The sequence below is a fragment of the Cryptomeria japonica genome, chromosome 3 (assembly GCF_030272615.1).
Source record: "Cryptomeria japonica chromosome 3, Sugi_1.0, whole genome shotgun sequence".
In the NCBI taxonomy this organism is placed as follows: domain Eukaryota; kingdom Viridiplantae; phylum Streptophyta; class Pinopsida; order Cupressales; family Cupressaceae; genus Cryptomeria; species Cryptomeria japonica.
Genome location: NC_081407.1, coordinates 95,737,079 through 95,756,442, shown reverse-complemented (window position 1 = coordinate 95,756,442; position 19,364 = coordinate 95,737,079). Strand labels below are relative to the sequence as shown.

At 33.4% G+C, this 19,364-nt stretch overlaps 5 non-coding genes across 5 annotated transcripts; 3 read left to right on the top strand and 2 right to left on the bottom strand.

Moving 5' to 3' along the window:
* Positions 1-590: 590 nt before the first annotated feature.
* Positions 591-664, top strand: TRNAN-GUU (transfer RNA asparagine (anticodon GUU)). Its single transcript has one exon. It is a non-coding gene; the product is annotated as a tRNA-Asn (tRNA).
* Positions 665-2,198: 1,534 nt separating this feature from the next.
* Positions 2,199-2,278, bottom strand: TRNAL-UAG (transfer RNA leucine (anticodon UAG)). The gene has a single exon. It is a non-coding gene; the product is annotated as a tRNA-Leu (tRNA).
* A 4,619-nt stretch (positions 2,279-6,897) lies between these two features.
* Positions 6,898-6,971, top strand: TRNAN-GUU (transfer RNA asparagine (anticodon GUU)). The gene has a single exon. It is a non-coding gene; the product is annotated as a tRNA-Asn (tRNA).
* A 4,513-nt stretch (positions 6,972-11,484) lies between these two features.
* TRNAN-GUU (transfer RNA asparagine (anticodon GUU)) lies at positions 11,485-11,557 on the top strand. Its single transcript has one exon. It is a non-coding gene; the product is annotated as a tRNA-Asn (tRNA).
* A 323-nt stretch (positions 11,558-11,880) lies between these two features.
* TRNAL-UAG (transfer RNA leucine (anticodon UAG)) lies at positions 11,881-11,960 on the bottom strand. Its single transcript has one exon. It is a non-coding gene; the product is annotated as a tRNA-Leu (tRNA).
* Positions 11,961-19,364: the final 7,404 nt, after the last annotated feature.

The window sequence follows — 19,364 nt, the reverse complement described above, 5'->3', positions numbered from 1 at the left end:
TCTTCCTGAAATGGCTGATCGTTATGGTCGTGGTTTTCGCATTTTTGCTAAGCATGGGTATCATGGAAATGGTTGTGGCGCTCATGAACAAGGGATAAAAGTTCCTCTAGAGACTAATTTTCACAATTATGCCTTTGGACTTGGCTATAATCCCTGCAAACGCACTAAAGCATCTAAAAGACCATCTCTCAATGTGAATGCTATATTTAGTAGTGATGATGATCTCACTTCAACTAAATCATCTTCTACTTCTATCAACTCTCATTCCCCTCATAAGGAAATCTTGGCAATGAACAAATCTCTTTATGAATCCCCTCAAATTTATAAATCCACTTATGAATCTTTATCTCCTATTCATCATAAAGTCCTTTCCTCCAGGGATAAGGCTCTAATAAATTACACTCATAGTGCCTTAAACATGCTCTTTTGTGTGAAGAATACCTGTAAACTGTATATGATGATAATGCAACTTCATTCATAATAGACTGCAAATATATATTGTTTTCATCTGATATTTTAAAACTAAAAAAAATAACTAAAAGAATTAAATGTTGAGTAAAACGATAGCCAACGTCAGGTGGAGTAGCTCAGTTGGAGTAGCTCAGTTGGTTAGAGCATGTGGTTGTTAATCACAAGGTCGGAGGTTCAACCCCTCCCTTTAGCGTTGAGCCTATACGCAGTAAGTCCAATTGTTTATTTTGTGCCTTTGATTTCTTTTATTTATTGATCGAACACTGAAAAATTCAATTTTCTATGTTACGGAAGCTATGGGATAAACCAAAAAACAAATTCAACTGTTTTAGCAAATTATTCATCAAATAAAGATTTGTTGCCTGTGTGTTTTTTGGGGAAAATTGTAGACAGGGGTCCACTCCCTTCTATATATCATATCAAAATAATAGTAAAAATTGCATCAACCTTTAAGAAGGTGTGCATCAAAAATAGTTTTTTCTCTTTTCATCATAGTTCGTAGGATCACGTGTTGCTTGGATTTCTAATGAGGATTATTTTTACTCTATTTCTGTTTCTTCGTTCCAATCCTGAGGGAAGGCAACTAAAAATTGTTTTAGGATAGCCTTCAAGTAGCTTTATTATTATCCATAATCACTTAATTTCTATGACTTCCCAATCATGTTGAATCATCCATCTCCATGATTTGATTCTCCATAGACTCTTCCATGTACTCGCCATTTTCGCAGTGAATTCAATTGAGACCTACCACTCATATTTATCCTTGAGCGTCGATGAACCAATGATGTCATTCCCAAAACTATCTTTTCCTTGTACCTTCCAAAACCATCCTGTGTCCTCTATGAAAATAGATCTGCTTAATATCTTGAGGGGCTACTTCGACTCCTTATAGCAGAGAGATCAATAGTCTTCTATCTGTGCCAATGTCACTACTTTTATCTTTCAAAGTGGACACAGTTCGTTCAGTCTCTTTTAGGAACGATTTAAATCACACACATTAAGTTTATATATTTAGGTCTAAAAGTGTTAAATACTCAAAGTTGACTGACATTTTTTAGGCTTAATATGTTGTTTAATGTATGTTGTCACACTAAGAATAGACTTCTAGACTTAAAAATGTTAAACACTCAAAGTCCTATCCTCTAGACTTAATATGTTGCTTAATGTAACTGGTCGTCTGTCCTATCCGATAAGACTTCTTTATTGGTGTCCTGAGCCTCTTCATCACTATATCTTCTAGTCCCTCCCAAAACAGAGTAAGATCAGCCAAAGCGATCAGTTGACCACGTAATCTCTGTGTTATTTATTGTGTGTGTGCTCTGTTTTTATCTGTAGTTGTATGTTTAAATCTCTTTTGATGAAGGATTGAAGGGGTGGAGAAAATTTAATAGAAAACAAACGTAAAATATATATTGATAAAAAATAAAGACTACACACTCTCATCTCTGGGCTTTTTCCAATTCCAAATAAACACCATAGACTGAAACATCTAATTAGCATCATTTTCATATCATATTACAACTCTGTGGGGCTGGACTTTGCTAAGAGAGTGGATATAAAACACTGGTCCATACAATATATAGCAAACTAGGCATTTGTGGAGAAGAGAAAAGAAATATAAATAATATATTATAAATCACAGTATCTTCACTCACTAGAAAACAAACTAAATTCAAAACGAGCGAAGATGCGGTTATGATATTAGTTGCGCTCCTATCTTACATGCATGACAGCTGTGGGATTTGAACCCACGCCCTTTCGGACCAGAGCCTAAATCTGGCGCCTTAGACCACTCGGCCAAACTGTCTATTGATAATTAAATGATACTCATTATACTAGGTTTGCTGATACAATTCGAATATTTTTTGAGCATCGTTTGACAAATGCCCTTGAAACTTGGGCATTTGTAAGTTAAAATCTCTGCTTCTTTTAATCAAACCAAATTGGAGATTGATGGCCTAAGGAATTTCATCAAACATCTGTATCAAATCAATGTTATTCAATCAGACAGGGTAAAAGTTAATTTGGTTATCTAGGATTATCATTATAAGGCTCAACAACACACCTATTAAGGAGTTTGTTATTTGAGCTTGTTACGTCGAAGGCGTTTTCTATGAGAGAAAGCGCGTTGGCATGAGAGATCGATGGCACATAATTTAGCATAGACGTGCAAAACGATGCAATGCATCGCATCCTTATACGTATTTCTCACTATCATTTGCGTTTTTTGTTTAACATTCACTGATTTCAATGTGGTCATTTTTTCCAAAGAGAATCTGCACCTTACACCTTGGTGCTTGACTACCTATTGCGCACCACCACCAGTTTTGAATCAGTATGTAATCTATATTTGCCACCAAAAATAAAACAGTTACTAAAATAAAGTATAGAGAAGTTAATTTTATTAATTATATGTTTTACGTGAGAAACTGAGACATTATTTTATTGTTTTACTTTATTAAATATTATAATGTGTCGTTATAGGATAAAAATAATTTTAAATAAGAAATTTTTACACTTTAAAATTTTTTAAATAAAAAATTAAATAATATATAAATAAAAACGTATATATTTTTAAATTAATGTAAATTATTTGTATTTATATATGTGTGTTTGAATAGATAATTTTGATTGTTATCTTTTAATTATGTGAAGTGAATTAATTAATTTCAAGCATTACTTTTAATTATTTTGTTTTGATGATGTGAAGGAGACTAACTGATTTCAAGCATCACTATTTAGAGATGGGATGTAAGACAATGAAAAAATCCCTACCATTAGATCTATGATATTTTTAATTCACCAGAATAGTTGGACATGTATGCACAAGTATGAATAATATTTTAACCTTAATCTTGGGGCTAATGGCTAGGTCCCATGAACATTTCATACAATAGTAATGGGAAAGGTTGTGGGGCTTCCACACAAGTTACATCTAATTTGTGTGATACAATTGTTGTATTATTTAAATGGGAAACAAATATCTATTTATTATATCAAAGGTGTAGCTTATATGAACTCGATTGCCTTGTTGCAAAAAACTATGATCTAGATTCAAGGAGAGACATGCAAAATAGTTGCAGCTTCTACAATTGTTGAATCATTTTCCACAATTTTTTTGATCGTTTTCCTACTCACGTTTTCCTCAAATCAACTTCATTTTTTGGTAACATTTTTTAATCTCTTACATTTTCCCTAAGACGAACTAACTTTTCACTTTAACCCAATCCCTCATTTCATTTATTATAAATAGATTGAAGTAGCTCTGTAAAGAGATTGGTTTTGGTTCATCTCATTTAAAAATGAAATTGCTTGTACTAAGATTTTGTAACATTCGGCATCATTAGCAACATGGCCCAATTTCATTGCTTTGATGAAAGCATGAATTTTTTTTTTACACATTTGTATTTTCTAGGGATTACATTAGTTCTTTCATATTAATGATAAGAGAGAAAATAACAAAAAAACAAGCGTGGTTTGCCTATTTAAATGATCCACACTATTTGATCTCTTTGAAAGATTATTTACAGGTGAAGATTGTATAGTGGCCACAAAACATTAAACAAAGATATAAATGGAAACAAAAGAGTAGACATACAATTTTGAATAGTTTGTATGGCTTATGAGATAGCATTATGAAAGGATATGGTAGAAGAAAACTCATTAGGATAGCATAGCAAGAGATGGTTATGAGAAAATTGTGTAAAAGAATTATATTTTGGCAAAGGTTTGGCTATGCCATGGTCATCAAGGTGCCATACAAGTTGAGTAGGGATGGTGTAGAATTTCAATTTTAATTACCCCCCCCCTCTCCCTCTTCCTCTCTCCTTCCATCTCTCCCTCTCTCTATATATTTATCTCTATCTCCATCTCCATCTCTATATCCATTTACATCTCTCTATCTCTCTACCATTATATATCTCTCTCTATCTCACCCTTTTCCTCTCTCTCTCTCTCTCTCTCTCTCTCTCTCTCTCTCTCTCTCTCTCTCTCTCTCTCTCTCTCTCTCTCTCTCTCTCTCTCTCTCTCTCTCTCTCTCTCACTCTCTCTCACACACACACACACACACACACACACAAATTATTTCTCCTTCCCTATATCTACATATCTTACTAACACATATACACACTCCCGATTTCTCCCTCTTTATTTAAAACTCTATCTATTTACCTGCTTCCCTCTCCATGTCCCTCTCTATGTATTGAGCTAGTTATCCCTCCATTCCCCCCCCTCTCCCCCCCCCCCTCCCCCCCCCCCCCTCTCTCTCTCTCTCTTCCTATACTATCTATATATCTCTGCATATCTATCTTTATCTCTTCATATTTTTTCATCCATCTCTCCTTTTGTCTCTATCTCATTATCTCGAACTCTCTCTACCTCTCAAAGAAAAAACATCATTTGCAAAAAATAGACTAATTTTTTCCTAATTAACCTTCCACACCTATTTGGCGTGCCCATTGCACACTAAGGTGCAATTACTAGTCTTAATATGATACATTGCAAAGTTAATTGTATATTGAGATATGAAATATTTTATGTACTAATGATTTTCTTCTTTAATTCTATCTCACCTACATTGTTCAATGTAACAGAATAGCACGATATTTCTAGTATCTAGACATATAGGATCAATACTTGAAAAAAAAGATTATCTATATCAAGCCTTGTAACAATGATGCAAGTCACAATGAGATTTGTAGCAGCGGGAATGTGAGGTGGATTCTCAAACATATTTTAATCTTACAAAGCAAGTTGTTAGAAGACAATGTTGTGGCATGAGTATATGGATCAAATTGGTGAGAAGGGTCTTAAGATCATAATAAGAAATCTTCTAGAAGAGCTAATTGTTTTTTCTCTTAATTTTGAAAATAAAATTGTTTTTTAATTTTATTTGAGTGTGCATAAATCGTTTGAGATTTTAGATCTTGTTCATAGTGATGTGTTTAGTCTTGTAATGTGCCTTTATTAGAAAAATCAATTTATTATATTTTTTTATTGATTATTTCTCTTAGAGTCCACTTGGCTCTATTTTCTCAAGTACAAATCTAGGTCTTTAGTTAATCCAAAAAATTTTAGGGCTCTTATGGAAAATTAGATTAAGTATAAATATCAAGATGTTGAGAACAAACAATGGCTGAGAATATTGTTCAATTGCATTTGATAGATTGTGTAAAGAGAGTGGAATTGCATAGCATAAGAAAAATTCATACATTACATAGAAAAATAATTTTGTAGAGTGGAGAATAGATATTTGATGAAGAGAGTGAAGAGTATGTTCAATGGGATTAGTTTCAAGGATTAAAAATGATATGGAAAGGTAGTTAGCATCACATATCACATGTTAATTAATTAATAGGTCCCCTTTATCAACACTTATAGATACAACCCCCTTCGAGTTTTGGATAAGTAAATGTAGTTGGGCTGAGGATGTCTATGAAGACCATATTTTAATCAACAACAAATTTGTCAATAAAATTGAACTGTATTTCTGATATTCTTGATTATGTGAATTTTAGGATTGCGTGCTTTCTCTGCAACCAAATTGTTTAATGAAATAAATGTTCTAACTGTAGAATCAACTGTGCTATGAAGATGCATGCCATTAAAGCCAGTGGCTCCTTGAAAAGGGATTTACTAATGGTCTCACTTGGATTAGCTAGATCATGGTCCATGCCATACTGGTTAAGAGTTCCATAAGACAAAACATATGCATTTGAACTCCCAAATCATTTTGGAATGTCATGTTTCTGGTTGTAAGATAGAGCTATTAGGTGATGCTCTTGTTATAATTAGAAATGTCATTCCAGAATACAAAATATATGCATGAGAGCTCCAAAAACATTTGCAGTATCATGCTTCTGGTTGCAAGATAGAACTTAGATGATACTGTAAATATAATTTGGAAATGTCACTCCATAACACAAAATTTATGCATGAGAGCTCCCAAAACAATTTGGAGTATTATGTTTCTGGTTGTAAGACAGGACTATTTGATAGCGCATAGATTTATGCTAATTTGTTCTACTAAATGGTGTATCTGTTTGTTTTTCAAAATTTGACAATTTTTTGGAATAGATTATTGACCTCTACAAATACACTCAAGGTATGAGAAATAAGGTGCATTTAATAAATGATAAATTTGGTGAATGTGGACTTCCATCTCCTGCTGTAACTAGACAAGTATGCTAGTCTTAATTTGACATCAGCCGAGGAGTTGCGTGGTTTCTTGAATTTTCTCCTGTCAAACAAGTTTTTTCCAATTTTCTGTGTGAAATGGTTACTGGAATCTTTGCGTAAGGTCTCTTTGAAATGCCTCTAAACCGTAAATTATGATAATGCATCCTCATTAAAACTTGAATACAAATATATATTTTTTATATATTTAAATTAAAAAGAAATCTGGTGGAAAACCGTATTCACACGTCAGCTGGAGTAGCTCAGTTGGTTAGAGCGTGTGGCTGTTAACCACAAGGTCGGAGGTTCGACCCCTCCCTCTAGCGTTTGCTCTTTACATGCAACTGAAAATTTGGATTTTGTGGTTTGATATATTTTATTCATTGATCTATCTAACACTGTAAAAGTTCACTTTCCTATCATTATGCTGTGAAATGGATTGAGAGTATTGGCTTTCTTGCTCAATTTCTGCTGGGAGAAGAATCAGGTGAACCTTGACGATGATAAAAGTCCATTTGCACCTGGGAGAATGATTTAATTGAGATGATCGAATAGAATTTGTCCCTTCACAGACAAGAAAAAATAACACTATATTTAAAATGGGCATAACTAAATTTATCAAAATAGTTCTCAATTGACAGCTATGGGATTTGAACCCATACCCTTTCGGACCAGAGCCTAAATCTGGCGCCTTAATAACAATTGCCTTAGACTATTACTACGAATTCTTTAATTACCAATATTGTCATGTTTCTATTTTCAAACATTTTTCTTTCAATTGCTTGAGTAGTAGGAATAAAATAAATTTTGGCAAATGAATGAGTGGATGATCCTTGTTGCTTTATCTACGGAAGAGATTCAAACGGTTGAACTTGAATCTCCTCCTCAAATTGTTTGCGATCTTGCATATGCTTGAGTTGAGGTAGTTATATATGCTGAGTATATGTTTTGTAAATTTTGACAATACCAAGTGAAAAAATTAAATAAAGTATATGTCGCGGTTATAGAATAGGTTTGTTGAAGACCCATTTTTATAGTTTCTGCAAGTATGTATATATATATAAAATATAAAATCGTGTTATATACGCTTCTCATTTTCTGTCACAAACGAGGTTGTTTGTTCAATGGGAGTTTGGCACATAGAGATGGGTTGAATTTTCGTGGTTTTTTTTCAATGTTTTAGTTCAGTTCTGTTTTCCTTTCAAAGAAGTAGATTTTTTTTACAATGCATACTACACTCCCATAAATGGCCGAGTGGTATTTTTAGTCATAACATTTTTAGCATTTGTCATGGCAAATAACAGCTGTCTAAAGCAATTAAAGGACAACTTGTCAATCCAAACTTTGGTATGTTAGAATTTAAAATAAAAAAGATAACATGATGGGTGCTTGCAACAATGTTTGCTGAAGGTGAGATTTCTCATGTGTGTTTGTTTTTAAATTGATTTATCAACTTGAATTGCTCTATATTATGTTAATCTCAGTTTATTTATATGTTTATCTGTAAATTAATAACATTTTCTAGATATTAAGTAAATGCTAATGACATCTTAATTGTGTTAATGTGACCAAATGTAGTAGGGCTGAGAATGCCTATGAAGACCATATTTCAGTCAACAACAAATTTGTAAAAAAATTGAAATGTATTTCTCATATTCTTGATTACGTGAATTTTAAGATTGCATGCTTTCACTGCAATTAACTTGGTTAATGACATCCAATAAAATAAATGTTCTAACTAGTAGCTAACTGAAGAATCAATTGTGTTATAATGTTGCTTTCTTACTCAACTAATGGTGATCGAAGAATTGCTTCTGCTGGAAATTCTAAAATGCAGCAAGCAAGTAAGAATGTGCCTCTGACACTTTCTCCTATGTTAATTTTAGAACATTATCATGTTCCATTGGATTGAAATGAAAAAATCAAATGATGTTGCTATCATCTCACCTAGGACAAGTGTCGGTTGCCCTATATTATGGTAATCCATAAAATTTATGCATGAGAGCTCCGAAAACAATTTGGAGTATTATATTGCTTCTGGTTGCAAGACAAATTATTAGGTAATACTTTTCCATGACGCAATTTATGTTGGAGAGCTTGAAAGGCCAAAGCATTTTGGAGTATCATGTTTATGATTGCCAGATAGAAACATTAGGTGACAACTTCAGCTATAATAGCTTCATTACACAAATTATGTATAAGAGCTTCCAAAACATTTTGTTTGATATTTCATGTTTATACTTTAGTTACAATTGGAAATCTCATGTTTGCAGCTTATTTTTGGCATTGACAAATATATTCTCTAGGATCGCTTTGTCATAAGGCTTTTGCTTGGCATCCTATTTTCATATAAAATTGACATATGACACTGATGGTAATTTGGAGGTTTAGGATCGTTTTTCACAAGGCTTTTGCTTGGCATCTAGTTTTTTTATAAAATTGACATATTACAATGATATTTTGGCTAATGATAATTTGAGAGTTTGTCACTTTTAATAGGAATTGAGCTGAGCGTATAAGTAGCTGAGGATATCCCATGAAATAACAATTCTAAACAGAAACTAGCAATTGAGTGAACTATGAAATTAGGATATCCCATGAAATAACAATTCTAAACAGAAACTAGCAATTGAGTGAACTATGAACTATGAAGGCTATAAATGACCTTATCTAAGAATAGTTGGACTATGGTACTATGGTCTGTGTCATTGTGATTAAGAGATCCAGAAATAATTCAAAGTATCATGAGCGTTCTGCAATAGAGAACAATTAGGGTATTATGAATATCATGTTGTTGCTTTAAAATCAAACCATTTGGAATGCTCAAGCTTGTCTCTCTTGTCTTGATCAGTGTGCACCATGCATCAATGCACTTTGAACAATAGTTCTTCTCGGTAACTATTAGCTATTCTAATATTTGTGATTAGCATATGTATTTTCATGCAAGATAACATCAATCTCTAATGGAAACTGACATTGGGCTAGCAAAGGAATACCAGAGTACGTAAAAACCAATCTCTATTTTTATATATCATGTACTTGAAATCCTTCTAACGTATTCTACTTAGCATTTGATAGAGCACAGATTTATGCTTTGTTCTACTAAACGGTGTATCAGAAATAAGGTGCATTCAATAATTGATAATTTTGCTAAATGTAGGTTTCGATCTCCTGCTGTAACTAGACAAGTATGCTTGTCTTAGTTTTTCTACTCTCAAACAAGTTTTTTTTTAGTTTTCTATGTCAAATGGTTACTGGAATCTTTGCGTAAGGTCTCTTTGATAAGTCTCTAAACTGTACATGATGATAATGCACCCTCATTAAAAATTGCACATGTCAGCTGGAGTAGCTCAGTTGGTTGGAGCGTTTTGGCTATTTACCACAAGGTCTCGGAAGTTCAACCCCTCCCTCTAGCGTTGAGCCTATACGCAGTAACTGCAATTGTTTATTTTGTGCCTTTGATTTCTTTTATTTATTGATCAAACACTGAAAAATTCAATTAATCTTATCCCAAAAACCAAATTCAACTGTTTTAGCAATATTACGATGAATGTATTTTGAAACTTTTTTCTTGCAATGGCTTGGGAAGTAGGAATAAACTAAATTGTGGTTATTTGTTATTTTGAGTAAGAATTTTGGTTAATTTTTTTTTGTATCACGTTGATTGCTTCTTTATATTCTTTATTTTAGGCTACCTCAAAAGATTTGTTCAATATATTCAAAAAGATATTTGATTATTGTATTCTTCTTAGATGAAGACTTTGTATTGTTGTTGTTCATTGAATAAAGATTTGTGCCTTTGTGTTTTTTGGGAAAGTTGTGAGAGATGGTGCAAAAATATTTTACAAAGATATTCATATATGTATTTCACCTAATGTGACAAGTTCTTTTGGTTAAATTCCTTTCAAGGAGGAGGAGTTTGCTTTACATCAATTTGAAAGAATAACCCCCACCTCAACCTTTAAGTAGACCCACTCAATAAATGGCAAAACCAAATAGGTATACAGTTCACTTGATTTTATATGGTGTTTTTCCTTGATTACTACCACTATTGAGACATGAGCTGCTATGAGTCAAGTGATGGAGACAGATGGTAAAGAGTCATAAAAGTGGGTCATGCATGATGAGATGTCTTCTTTAAAGAATAATGTTTCTAACTTAACGGAATTGATTATGGTATAAGATTTTTAATTTTCAATTGCCCAAGTTGACATCTATTTGTTTTTTCTTAACATTTGTAGCACCTTTTGTTCTTAAGATTGAGCAAATGGATGTGAAGACAACTTTTCTATATGGTGACTTGGGAGAAGAAATACACATGACATAGCTTGAACACTATGTGGTATAAGGCAAGTAATTAGCTTTTAGATTGAAAAAAACTCTATATGATAGCAAATTGTATTAAAAAATATGATCAAAATTTTGATTCATATGTTTTGAAATTGAAATTCATACGATCCAAATCTAATTATTTTGTATACTAAAATGAGGATGGTACTCACTTCATTATTTCATTGTTATTACTTATTTTCTTTGTGAACAAGATATTGATATTATGTAGTAATAATAAATAGATAGTTTATGATCTAAAGTCTTTTAACTTTCACTCTAATTTGATATGAAAAAACTAATATGCTACATAAGATTGTATGTTAGTGATATGATGCCTTAAAAATGCTACAGTGTGCAGAATATATGTTGCTTCTAAACCGTAAAGGATGACAATACACCTTCATTAAGAATAGATAGCGATGTTAATGCACCTTCATTAAAAATAATGATACAAATTATTGATTAAAATGCTTTATGAAAACGATCAGCATACGTCATCAAACGTCAGCTGAGTAGCTCAGTTGGTTAGAGCGTGTGGCTGTTAACCACAAGGTCGGAGCTTCGAGCCCTCCCTCTAGCGTTTACCTTATAACACTGAGAACTGTACTATAGATATTTGTGGTTAAATTTTTCTTTTTTACGTTATAACACTGTAAAAATTAATTTTCTACGTTACGAAAGCAGATTGCGCTGTTAAATGGATTGATAGTAAATTGGCTTTCTTACTCAACTTGTGTTGATCCAAGAATTACTTCTGCTGGAAAAAGAATAATGATAAAAATTCAACTGGAAAAATAGTTAACTCCAGCTGATGAAATTGAATTTGTACCTTCGCAGACAAGGAAAAATAACACTATATTTAAAATGGTCATAAATAAATTTAGCAAAACATTTCATCAAAGTTGACAGCTGTGGGATATGAACCCACGCCCTTTCGGACCAGAGCCTAAATCTGGCGCCTTAGACCACTCGGCCAAACTGTCACGATAAAACTAATTTAATTCAGTTTTAATTGTTTTCCAAGCAGAAATCAAATAAATTTTGAGAAATACTCTTCAACACCAAACTTGGAATACGCTAAAATCTTTGGTTCTTTAAATCACATTAAATTGGAGATTGAGGACCTAAAGAATTTAATCAAATATCTCCATCACTATCACGTGGCTTTTGTTGATCAGATCAGTTATTTTTTAAACAGTTAGGGCAAAAGTTGACTAGTTTATCTTGTATTTTTGAATTAGAAGACTCACCAAACTCTTAATAATTTATTTCCTACTTAATTATTTTTTATTATGATGCATTAAAAGTTGATTGCATGTTGCAATGACCAATCTTTTTATTTACAAAGATGATATTTAGATTATATTTAAAAATATTAATTTGGAAGTTATAATCAATTATTATAGTATGAGTTTTTTACAATATTTGTTTTTTATTTAATTGTGTTTATTTTTAATCATGAATATTATGTGATAAAAGATAAGTAATTAGCTTATAGATTGAAAAAAAAACTTAATATGATCTCAAATTTCATGTCTTGAGATTGGGATCTGTAATTATATATATATATATATATTAATATTGAGGAGAAAAGTTGTTAAAACCGTCAGCATACGTTAGCTGGAGTAGCTCAGTCAGTTAGAGCGTGTGGCTGTTAACCACAAGGATAATTTTTTCAAACGAATAATTTCTTATAATTTTTCAAACAAGACTACAATGTATATAATGTCATGGAATGCCTTTATTTTGTTTCTGATTCTGAAACAAAACAATTTCCGTTGGCTGAATTTAAGCCACCCAAAAAAATGAAATGGAAAATTTTAAGACGTCTACAGACCAAATAATCTATGGAACCAAAAACTGTAGCAATATACTTCAAACTAATTCCAAATTTCTGATGTGCTTAGAATAAACCTGCAGCAAAATCATACACAAACAAACTGATGTAGCAGCCTTGAAACAACAACCTGCAGAATGAATAGCATAACAAACCAAAAAGAAGTAGAGTGTTTTTACAATGCATACTACACTTCCGTATATGGCCACGTGGTATTTTTAGTCATAACATTTTTAGCATTTGTCATGGCACATAACAACTGTCTAAAGCAATTAAAGGACAAACTTATAATACGTGTCAACCCAAACTTTGGTATGTTATAATTTAAAATAAAAAAAGATAACATGATGGGTGTGTGCAACAATGTTTGCTGAAGGTGAGATTTCTCATGTGTGTTTGTTTTTAAATTGATTTATCAACTTGAATTTCTCTATATTATGTTAATCTCAGTCTATTTATATGTTTATATGTAAATTAATAACATTTTCTAGATGTTTCGTAAATGCTAATGGCATACTAATTTTGTTAATGTGACCAAATGTAGTAGGGCTGAGGATGCTTATGAAGACCATGTTTCAATCAACAACAAATTTGTAAACAAATTGAAATGTATTTCTCATATTCTTGATTATGTGAATTTTAGGATTGCATGCTTTCACTGCAATTAACTTGTTTAATGAAATCTAATGAAATAAATGTTCTAACTAGTAGCTAACTGAAGAATCAATTGTGCTATGAAGATGCATGCCATTTGTCTTATCCGACAAGACTTATTAGTTCCTGCCCTGCATGGAACTATTGGTAAGGGTTCCCATTAAACAATTATTAAACATATGTTTGAACAACCAATAGCATGGCTTGATTTGTGCTATGTTAAAGACTATGCTAAGTTTTATATAATCTTGAAAATAGAAAAGTGACCAATTTTTAATGGTACAGTATTATAAGATTATTTTGGAAGTTTTGATTGGCTGAGGCAGAGACGTGGACAAGCAAGCTCCGTTCTCAATGCAAGAGAACGCACCAAAATCTATGCTCTGTTATTGCATTGTAGGGTTATTAGTTCCTGCCTGCTGGAACTATTGCGGAGGGCTAGAACGTTAAACCGTGATTAAACTATGGACAAATAGCCAATGACAATTCAAGCTTTTTCATATTTGTTTTAAGTTCCCTACTTTTATCAGCGGAGTTTGCATTTTTTTTAAACTAAATTTTAGTTGAAAGTATTTTGGCGCTCTGCTATTGGTTTTGTTTAGGGTTTGCAGAATGTCAGATGAAAATTTTATACTTACGATGCCCCTTCGCACATCTCACTAGGCATTGCTCTGTCGTCACTCTGCACTTTGTTCTATCCTCACTTTGCACTGTACTGTTTTGGGCTCGCATGAAGAAAATGCAACGAACAACCCCTGCACTCAAAGGAAATGCATACAAGTCATATGACAGATGTCAATAGAAATATAAAAAAGGGCATAGAAATAAAAAGAGAAGGCACGTGTTGTATACAAGGAATTTTTAGCAATTATTTTAATTACTTTCCTAGCAAACTTTTGGACAATTTTCTTCTTGTTCTATATATAAAATGCTATAAAGCAGTGATGAACACCCTTTTCTAATTCTTCGAAACACAAAAATCTTGCTTTTGTGTTTAGTTTTCTATACAACATCAATTTCTTGGTGGTCTTGTGGAAAATCGTTGATATGGTAAGAATTATGTTTAGCTTAGGATATTTTGTGTTCTATTTCTAGCCCATTTTTACGTATCTTGAAAAGCTAAATTTTGGTGGAAAGATTTGGTGTTTATGGAATGTTTATGATGCTTTTGTTGTTATTGAAAATTTACCACTCTCGCCGATTTGTCATGATGCAAAAGAAATTTGTGCACCCAGAAATGCAGAGCTTTCTAAAAGGAAATTTTGATGAATCTAGCATTGGTTTTTTTTTGCAGGCGGAACAACTAGTTGCAGCAGAGACACACAACAATAATGTCACATATGAAGAGGTAAATATTTCTTACCGGTTGTTTCTGAGTTTGATTGTGTATTTTTTCATCAACTTTGTAATTCATCATCACAATGTTAGAAAGATCAAGAATAGGAAATTTAAATGCTGATGATTTTAAATTTTATCTCATTTTTTCTTTTATATCCAATCATGGTTAGGAGATTCTAGATATAGGTTGCTTTTTAACTTTGGATCCCTTGCTTTGGTCTTTGATTGTAAGACTTTTATAATAGAAAATTTTGATCTGGGTGTTGAGAAATTCTCCAATTGTTTAATTTTTCTTCCTTTTCATCAAGTGTCGCATACTAGAGAAGTCATTTTAAGAGGTTTTAATTTAATAACAGAGCCCTGTGATGTTCTCGTCTCAGATATAGTTGTCTCAGGCTTTGGAAAGGGCTTGCCCTCGTACCCCCAAAAATGCCCCTTCATCTGTTTTACAAGAAATCCCAACATTAGAACTGGTGGATATGTTGCAACTAATGTCAGAGATGATGGAGGCGCCACCATCTCTAAACCTTCAAAGGCTTGAGGTTTAATGCTTTTAGGAGCCTCTAATTGCTGTAATTTTTTGTTTGTTGTTGGAGTGAAAATCCGTGTGGGGTGTGTGCTCTGTGAATGCAGGTGTTTATTAGGTGTCGCATACCAGGGAAGCCATTTTAAGAGGTTTTAATTTAATGGGCTGCAGTTGATTCCCTTCAAAAGAGAGTTTTTTTGGTCATGGGCAGAGCTTGAATTTAGGAAATAAAGGTACTTATTAGGGCATCTTCTTTCTATTGTATGACACAATGCACCTTTTACAATGCAAGATTGTTTTTGCATATTGCTTCACTTGGCATCACCAATAATCTCCATAAGAATATCGTCCTTGTTTGAAATGATGGAACTAGTTTGCATCTCTCATAATAATTTGTCGGGCAACAATCTTGGAGATAAAATTGGTTGCAGTGTGGCAGTCAACACATACTTGAAGGTTTTCAATGACTCTAATAGTTGTTCCAAGGGGTGTATTTAACAAGCCAAATGCAATTGCCAGCCCCTCACTGTGGTGGCAGAGGAAAAAATATTTTTATCCCTCCACATCATTCAACACATGTTTTGAATTTGGAAGAAACCCTGCCACCTTCATCTCCCATGACAATTCCTCCAACTTCACATAGATCTCCTGAGTCTGTGGGTGTGATCTGTCTCAAACACAAAAAAAATGTACTATTTTATGTACTTCAATCCAACTACATCGAGGAATATTTTGAATTTCTCTTATCTTTCATACATCTCCTCACTGTTTGAACCTTGTCCCATCTGCCCACGTCGGCATAGATGTTTGATAGAGGATCATATGCTTAAGTGTTTTTTCTGGTCCATCTCAAAAAGGAGAGTTGTTGTAAATACCCCTAACCTCGTATTCTTATGTGATCTATAGGAACCAAGAAAACACATTCACGTAACTGCCACATGGTTAATTGGCATTTTCATAATAAAGTTTAGAGTTTCCTCAAGATAGCCAGCATGGCCAAGTAGGTCAACCATGCATGCATAATGATCAATTGTAGGACTAATGCAAATAAGAGTCAATCATGCCATTGAAGCATTTGCAGCCCTCATCCACTAAACCTTCATGGTTGCATGCAAATAAAACACCCAAGAAAAGCTTCCATGGTCAAAGTGTATTCCAGAGTGCTTCATTAGTTCAAAGACTTTGAAAACATCCTTGCAATTTGTGCAAATCTTGTAGTCATTGTATCTCACAAGACCACATTATCAAACAATTCATGTGCCTTGTTATGCTTCCACATTTTGCATACATATCTAACATGGCATTTGCAACTACAACATCTGAGCATTATCCACTTTCAATGATACTTTGATGAATGTCCATACCCTATTCCAAAGCTCCCATTTTGGAACATGCTGACAGGATGCTGACAAAAGTTGTGCAGTTTGGTTTTATGCCCACCAATTGCATTTGCTTAAAATTTTCCAAGGCCTCTTCAACAAGCCCATTTTGTGCATATCTTGAAATAGGTATAGTCCATAAGACCACATCTCATTGAGAAATTTTGTCAAATAGGTCACTTGCCTTTTTTATACTCCCACATTTTGTGTAGATGTCTACCAGGGCACTCACAACTACAACATCCAATAGGAATCCACTTTCAATCTTTGAACCTACAAATTGCATTTGCTTAAATGCCTCCAAGCCATCTTCAATAAATCCAATTTGAACATAGCCTGCAACCATCACATTCCATGACATGGTATCTGCTTGAGGCATTTCTTTAAAAAGATTCAGAACTTGGGTAAGTGCACAAAGATGGTGGTCAAAAAGGGGGGTATGAGTGGACAACTTTTTTTTTTTTTTGAAATCAGGTGAACCTGAACTTCGAGGAAAAATTTGAAAGTCATCCACTCAAGATATGAAGATAATCAAAGAACAAATATTGTAGTACTCTGAATCTAGTTTCCAAACTACTAAACTTTTTCAAAATTGGATAAGATTAAGTGGATCAAGTCCTTCGCACACGAAAAGCTGACCCTGATTTTTTCTGAAAAACATAACATAGTGTGTGACGTGCGCATCAAAAAAGTCATAGTTAGATTTAGTATTTTGACAAATCCTTTGGCAGAAAGATAGTTAAGAGTGAGCACTAGAAGATGTGTATTTGTTTGTAATTTTTTGTTGAGTTTTTTTTTTTAATGATTTTTTCAATCGAGCACATCCTGAAAAATTAGGTACCTGTTCATGCGTGAAGCATAAGTTGCACTAAACAAATCGAAAATACAATTTTTTTTTTTAAAATTGTAACGAATCAAGTGCACTACAATAATATATAAATTTTTTAAAATTTGGATAAGTATATCAAAAGTTATTCAAAAAATGGTGCACCTATGTCTATGAGAACTATGGAGACACTGGTAAAAGAAATTCAATAATAATATGTTATTGTTGTTCAAATCGAAACAAAATTATATGGTTAGAAAGCTCAGAAGATGGATAAAAATATGGTGGAAATTTTAGAAATACCCACTTTATGAAGTGTAAACCTGATGATGACAAAGTCGATAAACCAAGTTGATAAAATAAAACACGTCAAAAATGAGAGAAATGGAGGGAAATCAAACTTCTAGACCGTAGCTTTGTCATCCAGGCCTATTTCCAAACCTAAACAGTCAAAAGTGCGTACAGGGTACTACAAGTTTAAAAAGTGCGTATGGGGTACTTATGGTGTAAGCAGTGCGTACGCGCTTGTTTTCCTATAAATAGGGCGTACGTGCTCTTTTTACTATAAACAACATGTACGCGCTATTGTATAATATGATATTCTATATAATATATGTAATATATAATATGTGTATAATATGATATTGTATATATAATGTGTATATACATATAATATATAATATATTAAACATATATATACACATGTAAGTGTATTGTCTCCCCCTCTCAAATGCATACAAGGTGCCTCTCTCTCTCTCTCTCTCTCTCTCTCTCTCTCTCTCTCTCTCTCTCTCTCTCTCTCCCTCGCTCTCTCCCCTTCTCCCTTCCTCCATACCCCATCCCTCCCTCTCTCCCCTTATCCCTTCCTCCATACCCCATCCCTCTCTCTCTCTCGCTCTTTCCCCTTCTCCCTTCCTCCATACCCCATCCCTCTTTCTATTCTTCTCTCCCTCCCTCCCTCCATATCCCACTACAACTGTGTCTGCACTTCTATAGAAGTAAGTGAATTTATTTCTTGTCTGCAACTTCCTCTTTTATTTTTATCATGTATGCTCTCCTAAGAAAATTGACTGATGGATTTGTGTGTGTATATTGAATAGGAGGAATAGGGTTTGAAATTGAACCACGGGTGTATTACCGTGACAAACAAGGAAACCTGCAGCAATATTCTTCTTGAATGTGTTTTTAATGAGCAGAGCAGATGTCGATAATAGTATCAACAAAGCAACATGATGAGTCAGAGTACCTGCAATATGTTTTTTAGAAGGAAACAACAGGTAGGAAGAGAAAGAGGGAGAGTAACACAGATGATGTCCTGTAGAATGATAGTGGTGGGTATGCGAGAGTTCCCATGTTGTTACACAACGCTTGTCACCTAAAGAAATTAAAGTTTGTTGTATGCATGGCAGTGGTAGTATATGATGATCATCACTTGTCAAACAGCTTGGAACGGTACATACCCATGAAAGAAATCAAGTGTGTAATTCCTATAGTCATAATCGAGATCAGTCTTATAACCTTGCAAATTTAATAGCATCATATGTTTTAGAACTTAGGCAGTAGTCTTAGGGTTAGGTCAAGCTCTTACACTTGCTTTTTAGCGAAGCCTTGTTGTTTGTTTGCTTGGAGTCTCGTTGTATGATGTTCTATTCATAACTTTAAATTTAATATATCATTTTATTAGCCCATCATATGACCCCTTAGGTGTCATTAGAGGTCATCTTTTTTCCTAAGAGGTCATATGGTGTCTTGTGACCCCTTAAGACCCCTCGAGACACCAATGATCCATAACAACACCATATGATGTTCTAAAGGGTCCTATGGTGT